The 8575-nt window shown below is 40.0% G+C and overlaps 1 long non-coding RNA gene across 1 annotated transcript in view; it reads left to right on the top strand.

Moving 5' to 3' along the window:
* Positions 1-8575, top strand: part of LOC107182102 — a 96841-nt gene that overhangs the window by 35312 nt on the left and 52954 nt on the right. Inside the window, exon 2 of the long non-coding RNA XR_001512818.1 lies at positions 5172-5267. This is a non-coding gene — a long non-coding RNA (uncharacterized LOC107182102). The remainder of the gene's footprint in view (positions 1-5171; positions 5268-8575) is intronic.

An 8575-nucleotide genomic window follows, 5' to 3' on the forward strand; every position in this document is an offset into this window, starting at 1 on the left:
AGGAGCTGCCCCCTAGTGGTCGGTGCGCTCCCACAGGGGGAGCTCTGCTCAGCCACAAGCCAGGCTGATGGCTGCCAGTACAGCGGTGGTGGTGGGAGCCTCTCTTGCCTCCTCAGCAGCGCTAAGGATTTCTGACTGCAATTTAGGCCTGCTCCCTGCTGGCAAGTGGACATCCCCTGAGGGCTGCTGGGCTGCCAGAGGGATGTCTGACTGCCAGCTTGGGCCCGATCCCTCAGGGAGCGGGCCTAAGCCAGCAGGTGGACATCCTCTGAGAGGTTCCAGACTGTAAGAGGGAATAGGCCGGGCTGAGGGACCCCCCTGAGTGCACAAATGTTTGTGTGCCTCTAGTTATAAAAAATGCTACTATAGACATAGGGGCCCATATATTCTTTCTGATTGGTGTTTCAAGATTCTTAGGATATGTTCCCAGAAGTGGGATAGCAGGGTCAAATGGTAGTTCCAGTTTTAATTTTTTGAGGAAAATCCATACTGTTTTCCATAGTGGCTGCATCAGTCTGCATTCCCATCAACAGTACATAAGGATTGTCTTTTCTCCACATCCTTGCCAGCACTAGTTATTTGTGATGTATTGATAGTAGCCATTCTGACAGGTGTGTGGTGATACCTCATTGTAGTTTTTATTTGCATTTCTCTGATAATTAGTGACCTTAAGCATTTTTTCATATAGGCCATCTGTATGTCCTCTGTGGATAAGTGTGTATTCAGATCCTTTGCCCATTTTTTAATTGGATTGTCTTCCTGGTGTTGAGTTATAGAAATCTTTATATATTTTGGAAATTAACCCCCTATGTGATGTATCACTGATGAATATGTTCTCCAAACAGTGGGTTTTTTTCATTTTGTTGATGGTTTCTTTTGCTATGCAGAAGCTTTTTAACTTGATGTAGTCCCATTTATCTATCTTTTCCTGAGTTTCCCTTGATATTGTATACTAGAGGCCCAATGCACAAAAATTTGTGCAAGAGTTAGCCTTCCTTCCTCTAGCTGCTGGCACCAGCTTCCCTCTGGCACCCGGGACCTGGGCTGCTTCCCTCCTCTGTCCTCCCACAGGCACCCGGGACCCGGGCTGGCTTCTCTCGGGTCATCTGCAGGTACCCAGGACTGGCTGGCTTCCCTTTAGCACTGGCTTCGTCAGGAAGGATGTCCAGAAGATGTCCAGTCTAATTAGCATATTACTCTTTTATTATTATAGATAGAAAACCCTAAAGACTCCACCAAAAAACTACTAGATCTGATAAATGAATTCAGTAAAGTTGCAGGATACAAAATCAACACCCAGAAATCGATGGCATTTTTGCACACCAGTAATGAACTATCTGGAAGAGAAATTAACAAAACAACCCCATTTATTATTGCAACAACAACAAAAATATTAGGTAGCCAGGGATAAATTTAAGGAGATAAAAGACCTGTACTCAGAGAACTATATGACATTGAGGAAAGAAATTAAGGAAGATAATAAATGGAAGCATATACCATGTTCATGGATTGAAGAATTAATATCTTTAAAATGTTCATACTGCCTAAAGCAGTGGTCGGCAAACTGCAACTCGCGAGCCACATGCGGCTCTTTGGCCCCTTGAGTGTGGCTCTTCCTAAGCCTTAGGAGTACCCTAATTAAGTTAATAACAATGTACCTACCTATATAGTTTAAGTTTAAAAAATTTGGCTCTCAAAAGAAATTTCAATCGTTGTACTATTGATATTTGGCTCTGTTGACTAATGAGTTTGCCGACCACTGGCCTATAGCAATCTACAAATTCAACACAATTCCTATTAAAATACCAATGGCATCTTTCACAGAACTATAAGAAACATTTCAAAAATTTATATGAAACCCAAAAAGACCCCAAATAGCCATAGCAATCTTGAGAAAGGAGAACAAAGTTTGAGGTATCACAATACTGGATATAAAACTATATTACAAGGTCATTGTAATCAAAACAGCTTGGTATTGGTATAAGAACAGGAATATAGACTAGTGGAACACAACAGAGAGTCCAGAAATCAACCCATTCCTCTATGGTCAATTAATATTTGACAAAGGAGGCAAGAGCATACAACAGAATAAAGACAGTGTCTTCAATAAATGGTATTGGGAAAATTGGACAGGCACATGCAATAAAATGAAACTAGACTACCACACCACATGCAAGAATAAACTCAAAATAGATAAAATACTTAAATGTAAGTCACAAAAAATCTAGAGGAAAACATAGGCAGTAAAATCTCACACATCTCTCACAGCAATATTTTTGTTGACATTGTATTATGTGAATCACATTTGACATTTACATCACATCTTCACGATGGTCAGTTTTACAAAATAGTTGAGGTTTTACTCATTTTTCTTTGGGCCTTTCAGATTCTTGAATATTAAACTCCTTCTGTAGTGAAATTCCTATCTTGGCACCAACTTAAAATTTTTCTCTTAAATGATTATTTCCCATCAAACTGCTCACTCCCCATTTGTCATTGCTTCAATCTGTTTTTGGGCACGTTACCTAATGTCATTTTGATTAACCTCATATGATTCTGTATTTGTGGGGAATATTTGCAACTTTACCTTGCAATGGACGTCGTTGGAAGTATAGATGCTGATGGTGAACAAGGACAGAATTTAGAGTGGGAGTTCAAGTCATGAAATGGTTGTTTATTAGGAAGTATTTTAGTGTTTTAAAGGAATGCTTCCTTGGAAAAGCTCCTATCCATGCAGGGATTTGAATAATGACTCCTCAAATAATGAGGACACCCTGTTTTATTTGCATGAATTCATTGCAGTATGCTCTGTAGAAAAGAGAACAGATAATGACTGTGGAAATCCCCATGCTTGTCTCAGTTCTGTTAGTGAGGCATTGTATGATCAGGACAAGTCATTTCATTTCTTTTGGTATAATTTCACTAGTCTGTAAAGCAAAGGTTGAGCTAAAGTCCCTTCTAATCACAACATTCTGTGATTGGATATTTTAAGAGCTTTATCATTATTTTCATAGAATCCTAGAATTTAATAGTCATCAACCCACTCCTTCTTTTAGTTATATCTATATATATAAACGGCAAAGCAACCATCCAATGGGATCATCCAGCCGACAGCTATAATACACAATGACCACCAGGGGGCAGATGCTCAACATTGGAGCTGCGGAGCTTCTGTGACTTGGTAGTGAGGGTTCCCAGGTGATGCACCCCAGAACCAGAGAGGAGGGAACCCGATTCTGGGGTGCGTCACCCGAGAACCACCCTCTCTCAATCTAGAACCCCTCAGGGGATGTCGGAGAGCTGGTTTCGGCCTGATCCCCACAGGCCAGGCCGAGGGACCCCAACTACCAGAGGGACCCCCGCTCACTCTACAATACCCTTTGAGCTGTGGCACTGGGGAGGAACCGAGGGAGGTTGGCTCCAGGGCGTGTCCAGCCCATCTCACCCAGCCCTGCCCCGCCGGCCACCTTCTAATTAATTTCCTTTCTATGTGCATGAATTCGGGCACCAGGGCACTAGTATATAGTATGTATATATTATAATTTCAGTAGCTACTTCCATATGTAATCATATTTTTGGTAAAGTTGTAATCAGCACTTTCTAACAAATTTAAATTCTGCTCTTTTCAATAGTGTTATCTCTTATAAGTTTTTTCCTATTTTTTTCTTTTTCACATTTATCTGTTTTAATGGCTGCTTGATAGTTTATTGAGTACATATGTTTTAATATATTTAAATATATTTTGCCCAATACATTCTGGCAACTGAATATCTCTGTACATTGGAGTTTTGGGGGAGTTTGGAGAGCCATGTTACTATAGATATCTCTATAGTAGACAATTTTGTCAAAAATGGATCTCACATGTAGTATAGTCCTGGGTGCATTTCAGTACTTAAATGCCTTTTGCTGCTGCTGTAAATAGGAAGAAACAAACTCAGGCAAAGTGTCTGGCTGAGTGAAGCAGAGGAAGGAACAAGGAAAACGAATTGTGTTTTGCTGCTGCTGAGGAGGGAAAATCCTGGGGAGTCTGGCATTTAATAACAAAGGAAGCAGAGATCAACTCAGAAAACCAGATTCTGGATGTCATCCTCAGGTACCTGGCTGCCCCTGAACATCATACCTATTATCCAATCACCTGGGAAAGTTGGTGACTCGTGACTCCTGATACTGTCTGGTCCAGAGAACAAAGCCAGAGAAGAGGCCAACTCAAGGAGCAGATGTATTCACAGCAGCAAAGTAGCCACAGACTAAATGAGTTAATCGTACATTGTTAAAAATTACAGCATTTGCATTTTAACCCCAGACCTTGGACATTTTCAGTGCACCCTTGGGGAATAATAATTTGTTCATCCATTATAACTGGATCTGCTACCTCTTATCAAGATAAAGGAAACTTGGCTCTATCAGTGGTCGGCAAACTGTGGCTCTCAAGCCACATGCGGCTCTTTGGCCTCTTGAGTGTGGCCAGGAAGTTTCAATCATACCATACGTGTGCGCCCGCACGTGGTATTTTGTGGAAGCGCCACACTGAAGGGGCCAAAGGGCTGCATGTGGCTTGCGAGCCGCAGTTGGCCAACCACGGGTCTAGGGTAATTGCACAGCCAGAAACTCGAAACTAATACAAAATAATATTAAACGTACACTGTAATTTAAAAAATAAAATGTAAAAAGAAAAAGATAAAAGAAGCATACTGCACACTTTTCCCTTCCTACTTATAATATCAACTTTGGTCTGTGCATGTGGTCACTTCCTCCGCACATGTGGGTGAACTGTTTGCAATGCTTGTTTCACATAACCTGTCAAAATACCGTGGTGGTTATTGGGCAAGAAAAGGAACTAAGCTTTGATGAAATTAGGGTAACCTAGTTGTTTAAAGTAGCTAATGCAAATGTTTCAAGTTAAGTCAGGTTAAGGTAGATTCAGTAAAGGCAAGTTTAGTCATGATTCAAATTGCCAACTAGAAAAAAACTAGAGAATTATAAAAATTACATGTCCATTTTAAATTTCACTGTGGTAGGTCACATGGGACTGAAGCATGCTGATAAACTAGGAGAAGTTCATATTTTCAGAGGTTGACTTAAGCACAACTAATTTGTTCTCTGTCATGTATGTGAACGTTTCTCAGCTTTGGAAGTTACATCCTACAATTCCTTATTTTTTTTTCTTCCAGATTCTAGCTACATTGAAGACTGGTTGTTTTCTAAAACTAGAGAAGTCCATGAAGTGATGGTGACTTTTTTTTGAAGTTCGAGTACTAGAATAAAAGGTAATTGTTGATGATTTCAGAATTTGTTTGCAATACTATGGTAGAGGCTTTCTACAAACAAAAAAACAAGACTTCGAATATCTTTTTCTCACCAAAAAATAACTAGTATCATTCTGGTTTAGTTATGATTTTTAAAAACAAAACCTACCATGTCTTTCTTAAATAAGCGTTTGCAGGTAGGTATACCTGAGGATTACAGTGTAACCCAGCTAGGCAGTTTACTCCTTTTCTTAGACCACATCCCCAGGCACATCCCCCATGCCTGTTCTGTGTGACATCCCACATTTAGAGAGAAAATGTGAGAGTCCAGGCATAAGTTATAGAAAGACAGCTACAGTGTAGGGACTCATTTTAATGACACACAAATTTGGTAAAACCTAATAATCAGCTGCTTTCCTATTTTCCCCAGTCCCAGCTCATTTAAGCCTTGTGACAACTGATGGTCTCACGTTACAACAGCAGTTATTTCTTTGGCTGGGCTCCTGGAGCAGCTCCTCTCTCCCAGCCAGCTAATCCTAAGCTGGTTATCCTCTCCATGTCAGAATTATTTTATTTTATTTTTTTATGGATGTCCTCAGTTTTCCTATTTCCCAGAACTCTCAGCCAGGAGCTTACGTCTCAGAAACTGTTTTCCAAAAGATCATCTTTCTAAAATCTATTCACAATATTTTTTTCTTAGGGACAATCACAATTCGTGCTCACCAGTGCTCAAAGTAGCAATTTATTCTCCCCTCTTCTTTAATGTTCTGCTTAATGGCTGGATTTAGTTAAAAAGAAACCATATTTAAATTCATACTAATATACTTTTTAAAAAAAAAAAACTGATTTCAAAGAGAGACAGAAACACTGATGTGAGAGAGAAACATCAATCGGTTGCCTCCCACACGTGCCCTGACCAGGGGTTGAACCCTCAATCTGGGTATGTGCCCTTGACCAGGAATCGAATTGCAATCTTTTGGACAGTGCTCCATCCAACTGAACCATACCAGCCAGGGCATACTGATATACTTTTTAATCATGTTGGTCCTAGGGTCAGTGAGTTGAGGTTATAAAGAAATATTAGGAGAATTTTTGAAATCTCTGACTGTCTAATGTTCAGGTTACTTTGCCTGGAGATAGCTCTCCCTGGAGAGAGATGTTTGCATAGAAATTGGACACCTGTCTGACCAGGATATTGCTGAAGGGGGAGCTTGGCTGAATTGGGAAGAAGGTTTTCTAGGTCTGTTTCATCCCAAAGGAATTCTACAGTTTCTCAATTGATGGTCCAAAGGAAGCAAAGGGTTCCGCGAATTAAACTAGATTATTGCACTTGTAATTTCTGGTGCGTCTATCATGGTTTTGGGGTGACTGTCTTGATACTCTCATTCTGAAGCATATTTCCTGAAGGGCTCCCTCTTAGACCTCATGACCTTGGAGGGCTGTCCTGAGAGAGAAATTTTTGTGGAAACACTTCCGAGGTGATGTGCTCAGGGGGTGCTTCAGGGCAACTGTCTGAAGCTTGTGTGTGGTTTGCTAGGTTGGGAGGGAGGTTACCATGAGTTGATGATATACCTGGCTGTTAGGATCTTAGCTTGGTCTTTGAACCCCACCCACTCTGCCACCCAGGTTCCCCTAGTGTCTCCCTAGGCCAAGCCTCTCATTGACTGTTCCTTGGGGACAGCAAGGGCATCAACATTAAACATGAGAAAAGCACCATGTGCGAACCATTTGTGAAAATATCTAAATGTCCGTGACCATCTATGGAGGTAATATACACTTGAGCACTTGAGCCTATAAAGGCATACTTGAGTTTTAATCAAATTTTTATGCTCTCATTCCTCACGAAACTGCCCTTATTCCAGCAGGAAGTATTTCCTCCTCCTTCCTTCTAAATGCCACGTCACTTTGTCCTTATTTTATGTCATTGGTTTGGTTCCTCTTATTTTATTTTTTATTTTATTATTTTAGTATGAAAAACTTTCTTATCTCCTGTTTATTCCCCTAGAAACCCATTTGTTCTTTTCATAGATGCTTTTCACCTTCTCTAATACTAAATTAGGTATATAAGTTCTATCTTTAGCTGTTTGTTTATTTTTTTAATATATTTTTATTGATTTCAGAGAGGAAGGGAGAGGGAGAGAGAGATAGAAACATCAATGGTGAGAGAGAATCATTCGGCTGCCTCCTGCATGCCCTCTACTGGATATTGAGCCCACAACCCAGGCATGTGCCCTTGATTGGTATTGAACCCGGGACCCTTTAGTCCACAGGCCAGTGCACTCTATCTGTTGAGCCAAACCAGCTAGGGCTATTTAGCTGTTTAGAGAGCCAGTTTTTTTGTGCAGTCCAATATTTTGAAACTCCCACCCCCTTAATCTGTTAGTTTCAGTTTAATTCGAAGGCCTCCAGAGTAGAAGAAAAGTTTGTCCTTCCCCAAACTATTCTATTTTTATTTATTATCATTTTTTTCTGCCATTTTTTTGGATTTAAGTATTTTGTAATATTTATTTTACCTCCTATATTAGCATATTAACTGTCTATTTATTTTTTTCCTAGCTTCATTAGGGTTACAGTAAGCATCTTTAACTTACCACAGTCTGCCTTCAAATAATAATATACCACTTGATGTATAATATCAAGTGTTATAAGGGCTCATGGTAATATACCTCCATTTTCCTCTGCTCCTGTCCTTTGTGCTATTGTCATACTTGTTGCATTTATTTAAGTTGTAAAACCCACACTTCATTGTTGTTAAATTTGCCTTAAATAGTCAATTTATCTTTTAAAGAGGAAAAGATATTTTGTGTTTATCCAAATCCTTCCAGGCTTTTTTTTAAATTCTTTATTGTTGAAAGTACTACATATGTTCCCCTTTTTCCTCCATTGATTCTCTCCAGCCAACCCCCTCCCCACCAGCCCCACTTTCCCACTCTATTGTCTGTGTCCATGCTTTATACATACATGCATACAAGGTCTTTGGTTGATTACCTCCCACCCATCCACCCACCTTCCTCTGCCTTTTCTCTGAGATTCTGTTCCATGCTTCCATGTCTCTGGATCCACGTCATTCATTAGTTTATTTTGTTACTTAGATTCCACATATGAGTGAGATCATATGATACTTGTCTTTCTCTGACTGACTTATTTCACTTCAAATGATACTCTTCAGGTCCCTCCATGCTGCCTCAAAGGGTAAGAGATTCCTCTTTTTTACTGCTGCATAGTATTCCATAGTATAAATGTACCACAGCTTTTTTATCCACTCATCTACTGATGGGCACTTGGGCTGTTTCCAGATCCTAGCTATTATAAATTGTGCTTCAATGAAC

The sequence above is a fragment of the Myotis davidii genome, unplaced genomic scaffold, assembly GCF_000327345.1.
Source record: "Myotis davidii unplaced genomic scaffold, ASM32734v1 scaffold515, whole genome shotgun sequence".
Taxonomy (NCBI): Eukaryota; Metazoa; Chordata; class Mammalia; order Chiroptera; family Vespertilionidae; genus Myotis; species Myotis davidii.